The sequence below is a fragment of the Rhinolophus sinicus genome, linkage group LG17, assembly GCF_036562045.2.
Source record: "Rhinolophus sinicus isolate RSC01 linkage group LG17, ASM3656204v1, whole genome shotgun sequence".
In the NCBI taxonomy this organism is placed as follows: Eukaryota; Metazoa; Chordata; class Mammalia; order Chiroptera; family Rhinolophidae; genus Rhinolophus; species Rhinolophus sinicus.
Window position 1 is genome coordinate 19,701,940 of NC_133766.1, and position 23,190 is coordinate 19,725,129.

The window sequence follows — 23,190 nt, forward strand, 5'->3', positions numbered from 1 at the left end:
CCTTGTTGGATAAAGCAATCTCGGTTGTAGGCCTTTGTTTTCCATCACTTTGAGCATCTCCTGCCACTCCCTCCTGGCCTTCAATGTTTCTGCAGAAAAGTCATTTGATAGTCTTATGGGAGTTCCCTTGTATGTTACCCTCTGTCTTTCTCTTGTTGCTTTTAGGATTCTCTCTTTGTCTTTAACCTTTGCCATTTTAACTATAATGTGTCTTGGTGTAAACCTGTTTGGGTTTATCCTGGTTGGAACTCTCTGCACTTCCTGGGCTTGTGTGTTGGTTTCCTTCATCAGGTTAGGGAAGTTTTCAGACATTATTACTTCAAATATGTTCTCAATCCCTTGCTTCCTGTCTTCACCTTCTGGTATTCCTATGATGCGCATGTTGTTGTGCTTGATGTTGTCACAGAGGTCTCTTAAACCATCTTCATTGTTTTTTATTCTTTTTTTCTTTCTGTTGTTCTGTTTGGGTGATCTCTGCTAACTTGTCTTCTAAGTCGCTGATTCGATCCTCTGCTTCATCTAACCTGCTGTTAATTCTTTCAAGTGAGTTCTTTATTTTGGTAATTGTGTTCTTTAGTTCTAACTGGTTGTTCATTATGATTTCTACATCCTTCTTTAGGTCATCACTAAGCTCCTTAAACATTCTTATCATCAGTGTTTTGAACTCTGTCTCTGATAGGTTGGTTACCTCTGTTTCATTTGGTTCCACTTCTGGAGGTTTCTTCTGTTCTTTTATTTGGGACATGTTTCTTTGTTTCCCCATTCTGGCTGACTCTCTGTGTTTGCTTCCATGTGTTAGGTAGATCCCCTAGAGTTCTTAGTTCTTGCTGGGTTATCTTATGTAGTATGTGTCCTTTATATTTGACTTGCACTACTTCGTTCTTCTCCTCTGTGTGTGCACCAAAGGTGACTCTTGTGTTGTGTATATTGTTCTGTTAAAGAAGATCTTTAATTGCTTTTAGCTTGTGAGTAGGTGGGAATGACTCCTAGGCTGACTAGTTGTGAGACTTGGCTCTGTCCACTGCAGGATGTTCTGCTGCGTGAGGTTTGACCACTTAAATGAGGCCTGGCCTCTATGGGCTCTTGTGCCTGTAGAGAATTCCCTCGGGGTGTGTCACTTGTAGGTCAAACCCGGTAGTACTCTGGTTTGTTCTGGAGTTGGCCTCTGGGTGTGTTGAATCTTGTGCCTCTTGAGCTGGGCCCTGGTAGGGCAATTTCAGAACAAAGCAAATCACCAAGCACAACAACAACAACAACAAAGAAAAAATCAAATACATTCACATGTAAAAACAACTGACAACCCTCATTCAACACAGGCAAAGACATCAAAGATATAAAGGCAAAACAAAACAAAAGTAGCGCCAGTCTTGGCTTAAGCCCACCAAGTAATCTCCAGGTTGTCCTCTGCTGTACCAAAGAGTCCCCTGCATATTGTGCAGGCAGAGCCGGTCACCTGGTGCCCAGAGTGATGTTGGGACTGCAGATTTAGATGCGTGGGGCTGAGGGGTCTGGATGGTAGTTTCTACAAAGTCAATGCAGTTTCTGCCCTTGCCTGCACATATGCACACTGAGAGTAGCACCACCAGCCCTGTGTCCAGTTCTCCTGAGTCTTAGGGCACTTCTTCCATGTGTGTGTGTGTGTGTGTGTGTGTGTGTGTGTGGCGGGCAGGAGATTTCTGAGCTGCTGAAAGCTGGGAGCTGCGTCTGCCGCCTACTGCTGATCCCTGGGAGTGCCTCCGCAGTTGTAATTGCCCCGCCCTAGGCAGGCCAGAAAGGGTGGGGGCTGGGGATGGAGGGGTCTTCTCTCTCCCAGCCCAGCCATGTCATACTCTTCCCACAGGCCAGAAAAGGTGGTGGCTGGCAGTGGAGGAGTCTCTTCTCTCCCAGCCCAGCAAAAATCACACTCTTCCCAGCCTCTCCCTGGGTCAGAGCTGTAAACTGGGTCTTCCCAGAGCCTGAGCACTAAGGCTCCGCTGTAATCTGGCACGACCCCTCAGTTCAGGGGCCAGTTTCAGTCTCTGGAAGGGCAGGGGTAGGATTGGAAGAGCAGGGGGGAGGGGCCCAGGTATGGAGTTTGTGTCCTTTGTCCGGCCTAGGGCCCAACTGGAGGTATCAGCTGAGGTTACTGCCTCAAATGCTGGATATGCTGCCCCCTTGGTGGGAGAGATCAGCTGTGGGATGCAGGGAAAGAGCCCACCTCCTGGCTTTTGTGTCCTCTGTTCCGTCTTGGGATCCCCTCCATCTCTGCAGCTGCGGATGCTGGCCACGTCTCCACAGCGCCAGATGTGGGCGCCTCTCCACTCTGTTCCCTTCCCTCTTCCCCTGCTCGCCCAGTTTGCCCACCTTCAAATAATCCTTGCACGAGTCTCTTAGCTCTTCTGTGTGGTGAGCAGAGAGTCCTTTGATGGGTTATAGATGTCCCGTTTGTGATAAGATCTGGAGAACTCAAAAAGTGTGCCCCACTGTCGCCATTCCTATGACGTCACTACAAGAAGCTTATTTTAAAAATATTTTATTATTATTAACCCAGATCTGCCTGACTGTTTTTTGTTTGCTTTGTTGTTTTTTACTGTTCCACACTGCTAAATAAATATCTGTAGGCAGGGTCATGTTTGTTGAGATGCAAGATCCAGGACACATCCTAACATGTTAAGTGGTTCAGAGACAACAATCCCCATGTGCTTTCATTTTATAAAGATTTTGTACATGTTAACATGCCAGCCTTAAAGGAAAAAAAAATCATAAATCAAAGCATTTAACTTGGGTTCTGTGTGGTTGTGAGTGTGCAGCAGGAAAAATAATGCTCCATTTACTTTGAGGCTTATATTGAACATGTCAACATTGTTTCTGCCCCCTTGGTGTAAAAGAAGCCACTGGGCTTTATTTAGGCCAAGAAGTCCTCCTTCCATCCCAGGACATAGCTGCGTGGACCACAGGCAGAATCTGACCTAAGGGCAGCTGACGCCCAGGATAGTCAAAGCCTTCTAGCATTGGTGGCAAAGAGAGAGAGTTGCTGGGCCAATCAGAGTCACTTCCTCCAGAATTCAAACGGAGAAATACTGTGGGATCCAGCAGAGTTGAGGTTACAGGGGTCAAGTGGAACCTAAACTATGAGGAAACAGAAACAGTAAATATGGAGAAGCAATGAAGCAAAAAAAGGTGAAAGAGTTGCATTTAAAAAAAAATGAGCAAGTCAGTAGGAGGAAAATAGAGCAAATGCACACAAGAAGATCTCATGAGACAGTGGTCATGTGACCCTGGAGGAAGAAAGAGAGCAATTGATTCCAAGAACGGCATCATCTTAAGGTGGTTTGAGTCAATTTTTTTTCCAAACAACAAAAGCTAACCCTAAATAAAACAGGTGATAAGGGCAGAAGTTATAAGTTGTTACCTCCTGTAAAGCAGGCCATTTAGGCCCCAAATTTCAATCATGCTTTGTGATTGGGAAATTGTGATTTCCAGGGCAGTGGATCTTGTGACTCACTGAATCACGAGCAGTGTACCAGTTAGCATCCAGGCAGGAAAGCAGAAACCAGTCAAGGTATTTGTAACTGTGAAGCTTTAATTCAGAGACTTAGTTACAAAATCATTAGAAGGATCAAAGAAGCACAAAGGGTGAACAAGAGATTGCCTAAAGATGAGTAACTATGGGAGCCATTGTCACAGCTTGGACTGGAAGCGTAGGATGGATGACAGTGCAATCTAGAACTCAGACATGCTGGTTGTCAAGGCTGCCCGAGCACGCTCTGCTACTGCTGTTGTTAGACGCTCCAGCTCCACTTTGCAGGACTGCACCCCAACTTGTGTTCACTCAAGAATCTGTATGTAGAACTTGCCCTCCTGAGATGCTTTTCAATGGAACAGCCAGCAGCTGGTGCTCAGAGCCTGGGATGACTAGTTCAGATATGGCACCAAAAGGCCTCATGCCAAGGTCTCCTGTAAGGATGAAGGCATTCTAATAGTTTTGTTACCAGTGGCCTGTATTCAGTTCCCTCTGTTTTAAATATCTCAGCTGGTTTTTGTGTTTATACTGGATGTAGACTTAGATACCTCCCAACTGATTATGGCTCAGCAGAGTCACAACTGGAGATTCACTGCCCTGGGAAAAAGTCTTCCTGCTATCCAAAGGAATGAAGATAAGGTCTAATACCAACAAGTGTGAAGTGATAGATTATTAAAGTGGAGAAGACCTTTCTTTCGTTAATAAGGTCTTCATTGGAAGAAACTTAATTTACATTTGGTGATAAATAAACAAATCTTCCCTAAGCGCTATCCTACTAAACATGGAGTAACAAACGAAGCATCAATAAAACAGTGTGTAAATCATCTGTAGCGTTTATTCAGGATCCATTGAGGGATAAAGCCAGGCCAGCTGACTGAGGTGCTGCTCTGAGCACTGTTCTACGAGGCTGCAGGGTTGCTGCTCTCACCACTACTGTTGGGATCATGCTGTCTGAAACCTGGAACCTACATACATGCATATTTACCAGTGCGTTTGTTGAAGACGCCGGCAGAAACTGGCAAATAATGGATTCTGCCCTCCTCCTGCCTTGCAGTCTCCCCTGATTCCTCATCTTGGCAGAACCTAACTATAAGCCAGCTGCAAAAGAAATCTGAGAAAAGTACTTTATAGGCTTACCCTCCATCACTGTGTTACAAAGGAACTCAAAGATGGATGAAAATGGAGCTGAGAGCCAATAGGCAAGTAATCGATTCAAGTGATAAACAACAATAAAAAAATGTTATTAGTTATAAAACACTGAACTTTGTGAGTATTTAGCTTTGTTTGTTACAGCGTCTAGGACATCATGCTGGTTGCCTACCTCCTACTTAAAACTCCTTGTGTCCATTATCCAGTAACACACCCTCAGGGGACCCAGGGCAGAATCCCATGCCCAGCTGTGGGGATGGACTCTCATGAGTCTAAGCTCGGTTATGGATCAGATTTACAAGTGATAGGTTTATGGATAGGTACGTGACCCATTTCCAGTCAATAATACTACATGACAAGTTGTTGGACAAAGTTCTTCCCAGTTCTTTGAGAGAGATGAGAAGCCAGTGTCTCTTTTGTCAGGTATGTTCAAGACAGCAAATAGCCATACTTGCCACAGGCAGCTACTCAGCAAATATGAGAGCAATTAGAATTAAAGTTCACAGTGTAGATGGAGAAACAGAGCTTTGGAGAGAACCAGGGTCCTTTAAGAAATCATTGGGCCACCAAATCAACTAATCCTAAGGTCCCATTCCACCATACACTACTTATTTTATGAGTTAATACATCTTCTTATTGTTTAAACTGGGTTGAGTTGTTGGATTTTTGGTTACTTGCAGCTAAAATCATCATAATAGACAGAAATATAGTCAAAACTATCTCTATAATAATGTCACTTTTTTCTCCCCTTTTCAATAAACCTTCCTCATGGGAGGTTAAGAGGTAGAGTTGTAGCTTGGACACTACGAAGTCTATGTAATACCAAGGACACCACTATGACTATAATTCATTATACCTACTGCAGTGGTTTTAAAAAAGGTGTTATTATAATTATTAAAACATCTCAGCTGGGAGAATGTTTAAACAAGAGATGGGCAGATTTATGGGGTAGCTTTCTTTGAGCTTCTTTGTAATATGGGAGATGGACTCTTCCACATAGTTCTAGAGGTTGTAACTAGGTCAAAACTGACACAAGTTTCCGTGTGTTAGAAATTACAATGATAGCTTCAGGGCTGGCCAAAAATGAATGGTGCTTCTGATAGTCTGGAGAATAAATCCCTTACCACTGGGGAAATTTAAGCAGAGATTGAATGACCTCTCTGGGGATGTTAGAGGGGAGAAACATGCTGTGTGGAAGGGTTAAGAAGATGACAGCTGAGGTCTTTCCAACTGGAAGACTGAATGATTTAACTCCAGTTGTACGCACCACAGAGCCCCTGCAAAGGAACTGCACCTTGTCACTCTCCCTAGAAATGAATTGCCAACAGACAACTTACCTTCTTCATTATCTCAATTATGTGTCTTGGGGAGAAAGTTGAAGTCACTGAACAAAATGAGTTTTTTAGATTTCCTCGGGCTTCCCTTATACTCCGCATCCCCCTTCTATCCCAGGACTGGCTGAAAGTTGGCACAAACCATACCACACACATTAGAGAATATACACACAGCCCAGGCACTCTAGTGTCCACACAGTGTGCCCCAGGAGGCATGCTTGGAAGTCAGCACAAGACTAACAATTGAAATATCACAAGAGGCGCTGTGGACCCCAGTAGGTAGAGCTCCTTTGTCTAATGACCTTTTTCTCAGTGTGATAGTAAATACAATATGCTGGGCTCATAAATCATACCTCCAGAAAACATCCACAGGGCAGACTTTGACACTGTTTGCATATTCAAATGTCACCCTGTTCATAAGAGGAAAGACAAAACACTTTTTTTCTCTCAAAAATGTCAGCATGGCTGGATTAGAAAAGATAATTCGGAAGTACTTCTAGACAATAATTACCTCTGGCACCTTTCTGCAGTGTACTTAATAAATGGGAAGATAAATTTTTTTAATTTTTAAAAATTATGATTATTACAGTAATTAATCAGCTGCTCGGTGACAGCTTCCTTGAGGGGGAAGAGTGCCTCAAAGGCCCTCTTGTTTCTGTAGGGCACCTTGTTGATTTCACATCACATATGCAAAACATATCCATTATTATTAGCAACAAAACTGCTTGTGGAAGTAGAATTAGCCTCAATTTCTTAAATAGTCAGGAAACTCTCACATTTTACAAGTGAGAGAGAGAAAAAAAATCCTACTCCCAAATGTTAGCTGGAAAAAAATGCTTCAGACTTGCTCAGCTGTGGCTGTTAAACCAATCTCTTATTCTTAATTACATGCAAAAGGTTCCCGGTTCTAATTACAGACTTTGGGGAAATAGCCCATCTCCCCAAACCAATAACGCTTCATGTTAACTTCAGCTCTTTTGTGTTTAATATCCTACTGCTGGATTTCAGCTTCCCTAGATGATCTGTAAATTTGGCTTTTTCCACTTCGTTTTTCACAGTGCTGCTCAGAGCAGGGGCTAGGAGACCTCACTGTCCCCAGTGATTCTTTTATAACATTCCTTGCTACTTGAGTATGAAATCCTCTAGCCTAAGCTATCTACATCAGAAGCAAATTCTTTCCTGAAATCCTTTTCTCCACGGTGTTTCCACCTCTCCTTGTGCGGCTCAGAGTCCTCCGGTTACTACATCGAAGGCTCTTGGAATGATGTGAATGGAGCATTCTTGTGAGGACAACGCCCTGTCACAAATGTGGAGGCGGAGAGAGGGTCTTTCTGGAGGTGGACCAGTCCAGGTGTTTTCCCATCATTGGGCGCTACTGAACGTTCTGATGGGCAGGCAGGGCAGACGGCAGCAGGAGTTGGCTGGGCGCTTAGAAGCAGAGATCGTTAGTACTGAACGGGCGTTAGAGAATGTCCAGGCCAAACGCCTCATTTTTCAAATGAAGAAGCTAAGATATTCGTTTATGAAGGGACAGGAAAGCACTTGTTCACGTCACAGAGGTAGTTAGTTAATAACCAAGCCAGGACTGTGCTTGGCTGAGTCTCAGACACCATGGCTAGTGCTTGGGAATTGTTGTCTAGACTCGTTCCAGTTCCACGATCAACCGCTCAAGAGAGAAAAGGTGAACTGACAAAAGCTAGGAGTTTACAACTCTGGGCCTGGGTTCTCCTCTCATCTCTTCTGTTAAAATTTTTTTTCGGCTTTATAGATCTCAGTTCCTTCACCAGGAAAGTGAAAATTATGATACTATTCTATGATATTAAAGGAAAAAAAGAGGGAATGAGGAGGGGATAACTGTGAAAGGGTGTTTTGAAGAGTGGAAAATTGAAAGGAATGAGTTTTTCATAGGTTTGGCAAACATACCAGATCAGCCCACCTCTAATAGTTTCTAGAATATGCTTGGATAAATCTCATCTTAACATTTTCAGGAAAAAGTACTTTGAAAATATTCAAATAATGAAGAAATCTTTTGGTATGTGTATATATGTGTACTTTCTAAGAAGGAAGTCAGTTTGTAATAGTTTTGCACTTTGTATGTAGAGCACATTTACTATTTTGCACATAGTAGGTGCTTAGCTCAATACCATTTAGTGCAATAAGTGAATAATGTTTTTCCTGGCTGCTCCCCATCTTTATTACCCATCCCAATCCTACCCATTCCTTCAGCTCAAGATTCACCAGATGACGTCAGCCCTTGGTGATTTCTCCCTTCTTTGAGTTAATCTCTACTGAGCCTGGAGTCGGGCTCTTCAATATAGACAATGCTTTGCTGCATCTACTTCTTTTATGTGAGTTCGCTTTTGCGTTTTGTGAGACTGAGTTCGAGAAGGGCAGGGGCCATGTGTTATGAGGTCGGTGCAAAAGTAATTGCAGTTTTCGTGCAATTATTTCTAAGCTTTTAAAACCGCAACGACTTTTGCACCAACCTAATATAATTCTCTTATAGGACCTACAGTACCTGGCACAGAGCTGATTTTTAGCAGGCGATCAGTCATGCTGGAATTCAATGATTGTTGTTGACACTCTGGGATTCTGTAAAACACATACATGTATACATTTATGGAAGCTGTTGGCTATAATCTGTGATAAACATTTGTTTTGCCAACTGTTAAGTAGATAGGTGACAGTTAATTGCTAAAAGATTTCTGTTCTTCCGGAAGATAAAATGTCTCAGAGTCATAGGTGAAATCATATGTTAAACAGAGCCAAAAAATCAGTCTGAGCAGAAATCCAAGGTTAGTTAGCAAGTGAGGAATGATTGGACAGAAGTCAGCAAACTGATAAACCGTCTGCTTAGAGACTAGGATAATTGTTGTTTATTTCTAGAGAAGATGGGAGAAGGACTCTAACAACTAAATATAGACTATTTCTTCTTTGGATGGTTAAGAGTTTTTAGTGTGCAAATGTAACTTGGATTGGGGATAGAGGCATGATTTGAGTCAATAAATATGTAACAAGTGACTAAAATTCCAGAAGTAACAGAAGAAAAGATTGGTAAATTTGATAACTAAACATTTAAAAAAAATGTTTGCATCACCAAAAATACCATAAACAAACTGACAGGTTGGGCAAAAATACTCACAGCATACAACACTGACAAAGAACTAATATCCCCCAAAAGGACCTTTAAAATCAAAGAGAAAAGGACCAAAAACTTGATAGAGAAATGTGAAAAAATACAGGAAAAGGCAATTCACAGAAAAGACCCACAAATGAAAAACATTGACGCTTACTCATAATAAGTGATACGCACAATAAAGCAACTCTGAGATGCTATTTCTCACCTGCCAGACTGGCAAAAATTTAAAAAAAAATGATAACATATTCTGCTAGTGAAGCTGCAGGAAAACAGACACTCTCATTTCTTCTGAAGGAAAATTTGTCAATATAATCATGTACCGCTTAGCAACTGGGATACGTTCTGAGAAATGCATCATTAGGCAATTTTGTTATTGTGCGAATGTCACAGAGTACATTTGCACAAACCTAGATGGCATAGCCTATGATACACCTAGGCTATGTGTTGGAGGCTACAAACCTGTACACCATGTGACTGTACTGAATACTGCAAGCAACTGTAACACAGTGGTAAGTATTTGTGTATCTAAACATATATAAACATAGAAAAGGTACAGCAAAACTATGGTATAAAAGATAAAAAAAAAATTACACTTATATAGAGCACTTACCATGAATTGAGCTTGCAGAGCTGGAAGTTACTCTGGGTGAGTCAGTGAGTGAATGTGAAGGCATAGGACATGACTGTAATAAAGCTTAGCTTAAAACACAAACATATTGTCCAACTGTACAGAAATATTTTCTTTATATAAAAATGAATACACCAACACACACATTAGCCTAGGCCTACCCGGGTTCAGGATCATCAATGTGACTGTCTCCACCTCTACATCTTGTCCCGCTGGGAGGGCTTTAGGGCTAGTAACCCGGATGGAGCAGTCATCTCCTGTGATAACAATCGCTTCTTCTAGAACACCTCCTGAAGGACCTGCCTGAGTCTCTTTTGAAAAGGTGTCACTCTTTTCAGAAATATGTATGTCCATGGTGATTTGTTTCTGTTTTTCATCATAGATTTGTTATAAGCAGATAATGCACCATGAACATTCCTCTCTATTAATGAAAACCTTTTAGTGTTGGGATCCATGCTTTCGCACTTTCTAAGGAGCTTATTGAGGTCTGCAAAAGCTTCTGCTAAGCCATTCACTGTATACACAACCCAATTGTTGACCAAAATGTTGAGCTCCATATGTACCTCTACTTGAGATGTGAATTTTCACTTGCCCCTCAAACTTAGTATGTGAAAAACTAAGCTCATAAGCCATCACCTCCTTTTCATGGTGGTTTAAAAATATGTCCACGAATTATTTGAAACACCCTTCAAAAGTGGGGCCGGATTCTACCTTGAGAGTGAGTTGTACTTAGTGATTCACTTATCATGAATGGAATAGACACAGAAACGACAGTGAGTGACTTCAGAGACGAGGTCATAAAAAGCATTTTGGCTTCCTGCTTCCTCTCTCTTTCTTGGATCACTCACTGGGGAAGCCAGTTGCGATGCCCCGTGTGGAGAAACCTATGTGGTAAGGAAGTGAAAGCCAGCCTATAGCCACAGGAGAAAGCTTAGAAGTATTAATAGATTCTCCGGACCCAGCCAAGCCTTCAGATGAATGCAGTTCTGACCAATACATTGATTGCAACACTATGATCCAAAACCACAGAGCCACTCCAAATTCCTGATTCTCAGAAACTGAGATAATAAATGTTATTATTTTAAGCCACTACGTTTGAGACAATCTATTATGCAATAATAGATAGTTAATATAATCCCTGCCCCTCTTCCCCAGTAAACAATCAGATCCTATTCTAGTGCTTCTTCTTTTGGGGAATTACTCACTATTCATCCATTACACCAGGGGTGTCCAAACTTTTTTCGACGTTTTTCACCAAGGGCCATATGCGGTAAAATACACAAACAGCTGGGCCACTCACTGGAGGTGAAGTATGCATTGCCTCACCTGGTTTATTTAAGGAAACTAAATATATTTTTGGAATTTGCGGCGAGTCAATTAAAAATGGATTGCGGGCCGCAGTTGGCCCGAAGGCTGCAGTTTGGACACCCCTGCATTACACAGTCAGAAAAAGAGGCATCACTCTTGACAACTAACTCTCTCTTACTCATTTCCTCATTCCAAATCCATTAAGACCTATTGATTTAAACTCCTAAACATCTTTAGAATGTGTCCACTTCTCTCCCATCTTCCTTGCCTCCGCACTGGTCCAAACTACCATTATTTCTTGTCTGCATAGCCTTTTAATCACCTAACTCAGGCACCTCTGTGAGATACTCTTTACGTTGCTGTCAGGAATGGTCCTTTGAAAAACACTCACTATCACCAGCTCTGAGCTAAGAGCACTGGCGTGGCACCCCAGAGAGCCAGAACTCTACCAGAGGTGGGAACAACAAAGAAAATGCACCAATAGGTCACTGCTTTCCCCAAGCTGCTCATTGTCTCCACCCTGAACAATTTCAAAGGCCACGATTTGGCAATGGGAGAGTGGCCTTTGATCAACTTGATTGTTGTTGCTGATTTGGAGGTTTTTGTTGTTGTTTTTTTAGTTTTCATACTTCTCATTGCTTTTAAATTTATACATGCTCATGTATTGTGTTTTAAAAATTCGGAAAATATATACATTTTTTTTTTAAAGAGTAGGAAGAAGTTATCTTTAATCTACCATCCTGAAATTTTGGCTTATTTCTTTCAAACCCCCCCGCCCTCATGTTTTTAAACCTTATTAAGATCATTCTGTATATTAGTGTAATTTTCTGTTCTGTTTTTGTGCTTAAAGTTATAAGATTCTTTCCATATCATTAAAAACTCTATGTAAATATCATTTTAATAGCTGTTTAACATTCTATGATATTACAAATTTCATTTTGAAACTTGTCTTCTTGCCTAATAATAAACAAATTATTTTACTTTTTTTCGGGGCGGGGGGTTAAGTTTGGGGGTGGTGGTAGGGGTCTGCCTCCATGGCTTCATGACACTTGGAGGTTGCTATTTAAATATTGAACAAAATTGCCTCTCTCTCTTTAGCTGCGGCTTCAGTCCAAAAGGTGGCAGCCAATCTGCTTGGTGATTCCGTCACTTCCTAACAGTATTTTACTCCTTGAGGCTTCTAAAGCTAATGCACTCTTGGTTTTCTAGTGGATAAGCCAATAATGAATGCCTCTAGGATGTCACTCAGGTCAGACACCCTGAGAGAAGGGAAGAGGAGAAAGCAAGCACACAAACATGTGGCCCTCAAAAAACCCACTGCCAGCTGCGTATTTTTGCCTTGCCACGTGCAGTGATTAGTAATCCATAATTTATGGCTCTAATTAATTCTTCCCTCTATCATGGAGAGGAACTCACCCAAGCGTGCCATGCTGACAAAGCTCAGATACACTGCTCCACTCAACCCCTGAATTTCCTTGCCGGGAACTCATTTTGCAAAACCCATTAAGCTGGCAAAAGTTCCAGAGTGCTGGAGAGGAAGGCTTCCCCTCCCCCCATCCTGCTGTATTTCATAAAGAAATAGACTTAGGGAAAACAAATCCGACTGTGCCATTTAACTGTGACCACATCTTCAGGAGGACTCAGTTTGAACCTGAGAGTAAATCGGGTGGAACTGCAGCCAGGGCAGGTCCCCAAGAGCAGATATTCTAGACTCCTAAGGCTTTGAGACAGGTCTCCAGGAGGAAGAGAGGAAGGTGCTGGAAAATCAGGTGGCTCTCCATATCACATCCCTGTGTATTACACACCTTCCCAGCTCATCGTTTGATTGGCTGCATGAGAACCCAGCCACCGCTCTGTCTTGGAGCCTGCTGACCACATCCAAGAACTTCAGTAAGGGTCTTTGCACAATCTGGCTGTAGCCCTGTGTGACCGTCACGAGATGGGACTGTGCTCAGGTACTAGAGCCTGGGCTGAGAAACCTGCTCATCTGTAATCTGCCTTTTGTGTGGCTTTAAACAATACATTTAAATTTAGTTCCCATTTATTGAGAACTTACTATATACCAGGGATCAACATTCATTTAATGCTCATGGCAACTCACTGAGGTAAGTACCACGATTGTTAACCAGAGTGGACCTTTCTGACAGTAGAGCCATTGTTTTGTTTGCTGTTGTATCTCTGTATCCTAGAACCTGCCTGGCAGAGAGTGTATAATCAGTACTGTGCTGAATGGGTGAATACCCATCTTACTCATGAGAAAACTGAGGACAAATCTAGTAAGTGGCAAAGTAAAATTCAGTTCTTTGAATTCTGGTTTCAGAGCCCATGGTGTTCAGGATTGCTTAGAGGTATATCCTTGACTTATGCAGGTGTTTGATTTTATTTCCAGTTTTGCAGAAGAATAAGTGCATCAAATGTCCTCAAAATATTTTTGAGTTCCCAGTGCAATGTAGAGACCAGGTGTTAGTTACCACCGTCCTAGAATTGGCATGAGACAGGTATAGCTGATGATCGATGACAGCAGTGCCACTACTATTATTGAAATGATCATGGCCTGCCTGCAGAGGAGACATTTATTTCTCTCCACCCTGAGCTACCTCTGAATGTTCTAAGTCCTTTTCGTATGACAGGCTGTGTCGACCTTCAGATACTTTACCCGGAGGCCCAAGAAAATGACCCATCTCTGTAAGGACAAGGACAGAAGCCCTTTCTTACCACCTCGCCTATGTTCCTTTGCCCTCTCAGGTTAGATTTAATTTTATTTCTTTCTGATTTGCAGATTGATGAAAATCTTATATTCTGCAAGCCTGCCTGAGCCCCAGACTGTGGCCCGGGCGGGCCACGCGAGAGCAGCGCCCGCAGCCACAGCTGAGAGAGGTGTTATTTACATATTTATTAGAAATTTTGTCCTGCTGGCAAGAGACGCTCACTTCTGACTTTAATTCCGATAAGTAAACAACCCCATTGGCAAGGAAGAGGGGGGAAAACAAACCAGTGTAGTTTGCACAAGATAATACAGTAAAGCAGAAAAATATCCGTAATGCAAAGCCATTTGCAGTGCAAAGCGAGAGAGAGAAAAAAACTCCATCTCCAAAGCATAGCTTAGGTTAATACTCCAGAAGAAATAATTACAAAGTAATTCAATTATATTTGATGTCAGTTGCCTCACAGGCCATTGGAATGACAATTAGTCCCAGGGTGTCTTTTTTTTTTTCTTTTGGTAATAATTTGTTGTTGGTTTGGAATTGCCCTCCAGCCGTCAACCATACTCCAGCACTCCTCAATCCTCTGGTTGATTGTGTATCTTCCTCATCCTTTCTGGCCTGATAACACCCCACACCAGAGAGCTGTTTTGCCAAGTTCAACTTTCTCTGACCCCACTCTCAAACTGTCCAGCATCCTAACATTTTGCTTAGGTGCCCTCCTGCTTCCCCTTAGTTATATTGTATTGTGAGAATTGCAACAGTGGGAGAGTAGAGCATCCTATGGCTTTCTCCTAACATCCAAAATTGAGCCAACACCATCATCCCTGCGATAACACAATGAATTAAATCCTTCTCAGCATCACATGTCTAGCTATCTCCAGGAAAAAAAAAAATTGCATTTTAGGAACATTAAAATGGACCGCCTTTAATCCACAATAACAAAGGAAGCAAGAGATATGGCTTAAACCCTGCCTGATGTTCCGAGCTGAATTTGCTCTGCAGATAAAATCACACAGAATTCTTTGCATTTCTATAGCTTCTTTCAGTCAGGGATTGCAAGGTGCTTTACACACAGTAATAAGCTCCATAACCTTTCTTTGATGCAGCTCCCCAGCTCCAGGAAGGGTTCATGCATCAGAAAACACCAATGATGGATAGAAAAAGACTGGCCCAAGCAACCTCCCCAGCTGGCAGTGGTGGAGAAGTAAGAATAAAGCTTCTGGATGGCAGTATCCAACACGGATGATCAGGAAAATCATTGTACTTTAAACCACAAATGTACTTCTAAAAACAAAACTAAAAAGTGACAGCAAGACCACGATTGTGATTTGTTCTCTAGGGGAGGAAACATGCTTTTCCTATGCCCTCCTAGCTTCTCCTACTGGGGCCCTGCAAATTAGACTGATAAAAGTCAGGTGAACAGGAGAAAAACAAAGAGAAATTGATAGCATGAGCAGTGAGCATGTATGCAAGAGAAATCCAGTGATGAGTAACTCTAAGGGGTGGTTAGAACCCGAGCCTTATATAGCATCTTAAAAAGAACGATAAATTTGTGCAGCAGTGACAAGACAAAGGAAAAGGAATTTGGATTTTTAGGGGAGGCAAACTGTGGAAAGGTGAATGTATGGGAGAAACTACGGAAGATAAGTGTTGTCTTAGTAAGGGCCACTATATAGATGTTTCTGGTGCTCTCTCTGGGCTGATAAGAGACTAGAATTGTCTCCAGTGATTAAGAATCACCCTGTACTTCCTGGTAGAGAGTTTATTCTGTGTGTGCTTTTTCTCAAATGCTTTCACCTCAAAATAAGAGTAGCTCCGTCAGCCCACAAGTTTCCCTGTGTCTCTTTATAGACAACTGCTCCTCCTGCCATGTGATCTCTGGAAGCCACCGTTCAGTTTTCTTCCTTCGCGTTTTCCTATTCCCAGAGTATCATATAAATGGAATCATGTAACATGTAGCATTCTAAGTTTTGCCTTTTTTCACTTAGCAAAATGCATTTAAGGTCCATCCATGTTGTTTGTGAATCGATAGCCAGTTCTGACTTAGCGCCGTAGAGCATTCCATTCTACAAATGTGCCATAGCTTGTTTATTCATTCGCTGGTTGATGGGTATCTGGGTTGTTTCCAATACTTGATGATTTAAAAAAAGTTGCTATAAATTTTCATGGTTTTTGCAGGTACGTAAGTTTTCTTTTGGGTTAATACCTAAGAGTGAAATTGATAGATCATATGGTAGGTATATATTAACTTTGTAAGAATTGTCAAACTGTTTTCCAAAGAAGTGTTATATTTTGCCTCACCACCAGCTATGTAATAAAGTTTCAACTGCTTTGTATCTTTGTTGGAAATTGATGTGGTCACTAAAAAAAATTTGAAAATCTTTCAGTAGGTGTATAGTTGTATCTCACGGTAGTTTTAATTTACGTTTTCCTATGATTTAATGACATTGAACATGTTTTGGTAGGCTTATTTGCCACACTCATATCTTTGGTGAAGTGTCTGTTCAGACATTTTATCCATTTTTAAAATTAGTTTGATTTCTTATTGTTTAGTTTTGAGTGTTCCTTATATATTCTGGTTAGAAGTTCTTCGCCAGATATGTAATTTGCAAGTATTTTCTCTAGCCTATGGCTGTTTTTTGCAAAACCAATGTTTTTATTTTTCATGAAGTACAATTTATCTAGTTTTTTTCATTTATGGATCATGCTTTTGGTGACATAACTAAAATTTTTTGTTCACACAAATTTTCTCCTGTTTTCTTCTAAATGTTTTATATTTTTACATTCTATGTTTACATCTGTAATCTATTTAGAGATAATTTTTAAAGTATTGGCTCAGATTCCTTTGGAGGGGGGTGTGTATAGACATCCAGCTGTTCCGGCACTATTTATTGAAGACACTATACTTTCCCCACTGAGTTGCATTTTCACCTTTGTCAAAAATCCACTGATTATTTTTATTCATGTGGATCAATGAGGTGTGATCACAAAATACAGTGAATGTTTAAATAAAAAAAAATTATTATAGTAAAAGACACATTGCCATTAATCCCCCTCAAAATACTCCCCCTCACTTTGAAAACACTTATCCCACCATTCTTGCCACTTTCTGAAGCAGTTCTGGAAGTCCTCTTTCGTGAGTGTCTTTAGTTGTGCTGTTGTGGCTGCCTTGATGTCCTGAATCATTATGACTTTGGGGAAGAGCCAGAAGTTTCATGGTACCAGATCTGGTGAAGGTGGATGAAGATACACTGTAATGTTTTTATTTGACAGAAAATGCCATATACCAGAAATGATGTGTGACACAAAGCATTGTGGAAGATTATTTAGGGCACACTTTAAAAGACAGCTTCTCTCAACCATAGCTCACACCCAGCTGACTGCATTGAACAAGTTGAAACTTGTCCCACAGTTACTAAGGTTCGATGCCTTACTTCCCGTATTAAAGATCCCTGCCTTTCCATTGGATGGCACTCGGCAGCAGCATTCACCGTATTTTGTGATCACAACAGAAAGCGTCTGTGTCACATATAGCTTCTGGTACAGGAATTTCTGTCAAATAAAAACAGTATGGTGTGTCCTCATCCACCTTATTGACCGGATCTAGCACCGTGAGACTTCTGGCTCTTCTCCAAAGTCAAAATGACCATGGAATGTAAACATTTTGAATCGATTCAGAACATCGAGGCAGCCACAACAGCACAACTAAAGACACAAAAGAGCACTTCCAGAACTGCTTCAGAAAGTGGCAAGAACGATGGGATAAGTGTGTTTGAACGGAAGGGGAGTATTTTGAGGGGGATTAAAGCCAATGTGTCTTTTACTGTACTGAAATTTTAAAAAATTTAAACATTCACTGTATTGTTTGATCACACCTTGTATTTCCAGTCTCTCTTTGTCCAGTCTATTGATTTACCAATACCGCAGTCTTGATTACCGTAACTTTGCAGTAGTAAGTTAGTATCACAGAAGAAAGTATTTTGATTTTTTTCTTCTCTTTCAAAATTGTTTTGAAAGAGAGTTCCTTTGCTGTTCCATATAAATTTTAGAATCAACTTGTCAATATTTACAAAACAGCCTGCTGGGATTTTGACGAATCTATAGATTGAATTGGGGATAATTGACATTTAGAAACATTGAGTCTTAAATCCATTAATATGATCTGACTCTAAATGTATTTTGGATTAAAATTTTTTTTCCCAGTGTTTTATAGTTTTTTAGCATACAGATACTAGACATATTTTTTTAGATTCATAAACACTATAGTTTTCTTAAAGTTTGAATTCTAATTGTTAGCTGCATCTTGTGACCTTGCTAACCCCTTTTATTAGTTATAGAAGCATTTTCATTGACTTCTTTCGGGATTTTCTAAAACATAGACAGCCATGTCATTTGTAAATACAGACAGTTTTATTTATTTATTTTTTGATGTGTAAGCTTTTAAATATATTTTTCTTGCTTTATTGCACTGGTTAGGATTTCTAGTGTAGTACTAAGAGAGAGAACATCCTTACTTTGTTCTTTTTATAAAAGGCGATAACAATTCAGTCTTTCATCATTAAGTATAATATTGCTATAGCTTGCTGAATGTTCCATGTATACTTTGTCAGGTTAAGAAACTTCTCTTTCATTTCTAGTTGGCCGAGAGGTGTTTTGTCGTTGTTGTTTGTTTGTTTCTATCAGATGGAGATTGAATTTTGGCAAATGATTTTTAATTATTTTTTTATGATCATGGTTTTTCTTTTCAGTTTCAGTGATTTCAGGTCTTATTTTTATTATTTATCTTTGTTTGCTTTGGGTTTAGCTTGCCCTTCTTTTTATAGTTTCTTAAAGTAAAAGCTTAGATTATTGATTTGAGATCTTTATTCTTTTTGTTTAAGCATTTTATGCTTATGTTATAATGATTTTATGTTATAGCCTTGTAATGCTATACACTTCCATATAATCACTATTTTAGTTACATCCCACACATTTTATGCTATTTAATGTTTGCATTTATTCACCTCAAAATATTTTTACTTTTCTTTGAGGCTTCCTCTTTGATCCATAGTTTATTTAGAATAGTGTTCTTTAATTTCTAAATATTTTGAGATTTTTTAGCTTTCTGTTACTTATCCCTAGTTTAATTCTGTTACAATCTGAGAACATACATATGATTTCCATTCATTTCAATTTGTTGAGGTGTATTTTGTGAACCAAATATGGTCCATATCAATGTATTTTGCTGTTGTTGGATGGATTGTCCCATAAATATCCATTAGGACTGATTCGTTGATAATATTGTTCAGGAATCTTATATCCTCACTGATTTTCTCTCTGAATGTTCTTTCTATCAGTTGCAGAAATAAGAGTGATGAAGTCTTCAAATACAATTGTGTATCTGTCTATATTTCCTTTCAGTTCTGTTTGATTTCGTTTCATGTATTTTGAAGCTCTGGAGTTAAGGGCATACAGGTTTAGGGTCATTATATATTTTTGGAAAATTGATTCCTTTATTATTATGTAATGGCTCTCTTTATCCCTAGTAATGTTTCTTTTCCTGAAGCCTATTTTGTTTGATATCAAAGTAGCTATTTCAGTTTTCTTTTTGGCTAGTGCTTGCATGGTATATTTTATTTTTTACTTTTAATTTATATTATATTGTTTTCCACATTTACATTTACATATATGTTCAAGGTTGGTTTCTCAAGGAAAGCATATATTTGGGACTTGCTTTTTGATCTGATCTAACAGTCTTTTAAACTGGAACATTCAGACATTCATATTTAATGCGATTGTTGATATGGTTGGATTCACATCTACCATCTTGCTATATGTTTTCTATTTCTTCCATCTGTTCTTTATTTCTTTTACCTTCTTTATCTGCCTTCTCTTGGGTTAACTAAATATTTTTTATGATTCCATTTTATTTCCTCAGTTGACATTATTTATACCATTTTAAAATGGTTTTAGTGGTTTCCCTAGGGTCTAAAATATACAAATTTAATTGCAAAATTCTTTTTTGTTGTTGAAAGTAGCCTGCACCTGAAGAAAAAAAGAAAAAAGACGGAAAACCACTGAGCTTCATTATACGTTGATATATCGACACATATTTATTGGATTCTATTATATACCATGTATTATTCTGAATATTTTACACGTATTAACTAATTTATTGTCTTAGCAAGTTAAAAAGTATATCCAATTGTTATCCCCATTTTACAGATAAAGAAATTGAAGCACAGAAGGTTAAGTCCCATGGTCACTAGAATTGTCAGTCTCCAGAGCTTATGCTTAAAAGCATTACATTGTACTTCTTTTATGGGCTAGACCAGGACAATACAATTTAGAATTTTGAGTCCCTAGCTCTCAACTTACAAAACACCTTTTGAGATCATTTTTTCAAACTGTACTAAAGGGAACTGACTCTCCAGAGAGAATGGGGTTTGGGGAGAGAATCAATACTTAGCGTACATTTCTATGTGCTGAATTTTGTAAATCAAGTATTTTTAAGTCATTGGAATCATAAAATACTGGCATTTTTAATCACTTAATTTTAAAACCGAGAGCCTACTTGGATATCATCCAATGTTCTCATTTTGCAGATAAAGGCAATAAGGCCCCAAGAAATTAAATTTCCCTGCCTAAAGTCACAGAGCTAATGATTTGTGGCAGAGTCAGAATTTGAACAAATTGTGGCCCCCCCCACCCCCCGGAGCTCTGCTGCATCCCTCCTCTGTGCTGTTGTACTATTTACACTTACTTCTTATCATTGAACATATCACACTGTGGTCTATTTGTTCTTTTATGTATTTGCATCCTCCATTAGTCCTCAAACTGCTTGAATGGTAGTATTCATTGTTATTTGACATAGTATCCTGAGCAACTGTCATGGAGAATGACACATTGTAACCACACTTAAAATGTTTGTTGAATGAGAAGTCTTTCTGTTTTGGTTCCAGTCTAGAACTCTGCTCCTACTGCCATTTTACATCCCATGAAAGACAAGGAGCCATTATCAGTCTTCCAGCCTCCAGAAGGATGGTGCCCAATCTCAGGATGAAACTTTGAATTTCTGTGCTATATTCTGGAATAGCAGAAACATGTCAGGACTTAGTTGTCAGGACTTAGTTGCGTTCACTCCTGAATCAGCTATAGCTTTTTTTGTATAGGATATAAATTAGGGTGACTCTTATACCTTGATTATATTGAAACACTGCCAGAGGACCAACCTGGCATGTGAGGCCCTTCATTGTGTTGCTCCTATGTATCTGTTCCTCTAACCAAACCTCCAGCCGCACACCACTGAATTCTTATTGTTCGCAGAATGCTCCCTACTGGCTTATTTTTTTCCAACTTTATTGAGAAATAATTTACAAATATAATTGTATATATTTATGGTACAATATGAGAATTTAATATATGTATACCTTGTGGAATGATTACTGAGAAGATAATTAGCATATCCATCACCTCACACAGTTAACTTTCTTTTGTGAATGCTTAAGATCTACTCAACAACTTTTGAGAATACAATATCATATTATCATATAGTCACCATGTTGTACCATTAAGTTCTTAATTAGATATTAAGAACTTATTTTTCTTATAACAGTTTGTACCCTCTGACCTGCAGCTCCCATTTTCTCCTACCCCCAGCCCTTAGAAACCACCATTCTGTTCTGTTTCTATAAAACCAACTTTATTTTTTAGATTTCACAATAAGTAATATTATACAATATTTGTCTTTATCTGTCTTATTTCACTTAGCATAATGTACTGCAGTTTTATCCACATTGTCTCAAATGGCAGGATTTCCTTCTTTGTTTGTGAATTGTACATACTATATATACAATACTTATATAAATATATATGAATTATAATTTATAAATATCATATATATCACATTTTCTTTATCCATTCATCTATTGAATGACATTTAGGTTGTTTCCATATCTTGACTATTGTTAATAATGCTACAGTGAACACGGGAGTGTAAATATCTGTTTGTTATACTGTTTTCATTTCCTTTGGATATATACTCACGAGTGGGATTGATGGATCATAAGGTAGTTCAATTTTTAATGTTTTGAAGAACTGCCATGCTATTTTCTGCATTCTGTAGAGCTGCATTCTGTAGGTTGCCTTTTTCAATGTATTACTTGTTTCCTATCCTGTGCGCAAGCTATTTAGTTTGATATAGTACTACTTTGTTTATATTTTCTTTTGTTGCTGTGCTTTTTGAGGTTTTATCCTAGAAGACCAATGTCAAGGAGTAATTTGTATGTTTACTTCTAGGAGTTTTATGGCTTCAGTCTTTACTACATTTTCAGTTAACTTTTTTTGTGAGTGGTATAAGATAGGGATCTAGTTTTATTCTTTTGCATGTGGATATAGAGTTTTCCCAATGGCATTTACTAAAGAAACTATCCTTTCCCCATTGTATGTTTTGGGCACGCTTATCAAAAATTATTTGACCATACATTTGTGGATTTGTTTCTGGGATCTCTGTTATGTTCCTCTTGTCTGTGGGTCTGTTTTTATGCCTTGCCATACATTTTTAATTATAATAGGTTTGTAAAACAGTTTGGAATCAGGAAGTGTGATGCCTTCAGCTTTGCTCTTCTTTCTCAACATTGCTTTGGCTGTTCAGTCTCTTGTGACTTTGTACAAAATTTAGGATAAATTTTTCTTTTTCTACAACCAATGTCATTGGAATTTTGATAGGGATTGCATTGAGTCTATAGATCACTTTGGATAGTACAGACATTTTCACAATCCTTCCAATTCAAGAATGCAGGCTTTTTATTTAAATAAATACGTTCTTCAATTTCTTTCATCAATGTCTTGTAATTTTCAGTGTACAGATCTTTCACCTCCTTGGTTTATTTATTTCTAAGTATTTTATTGTTTTTGATGCTATCGTAAATGGGATTGCTTTCTTAATTTCTCTTTCTGACAGTGCATTGTTAGTGCATAGAAATAACAACTGATTTTTGTATATTGATTTTATATCCTGCAACTTTACTGAATTCATTTATTAGTTCTAACAGAATTTTAGTGGCATTTAGGGTTCTTTATACACAGAAAGTGCCAAAAAATGTGTACACATTTTAAGGAAAAATGTATTACAATTGCAATACTCAATATATACTGATAACAAAAGATGAATACAAGTCACATTTGACTTCTGCAATTACAAGAGGTGCTCAAAGTGGTTACCATCTGCATCCAGACACTTCTGATTATGACAAACTACTGCTTGAGCAACGCTGACCAAAGTGTCCACTTGTATACATTTTTTTTGGCACCCGCCAGTATGATATCATGTCATCTGCAAACAGAGACAATTTTAGTTTTTTTCTTTCTGATTTTGATGCTTTTATTTCTTTTTCTTGTCTAATTGCTGTGACTAAGATTTCCAGTACTATGTTGAATGGAAGTGG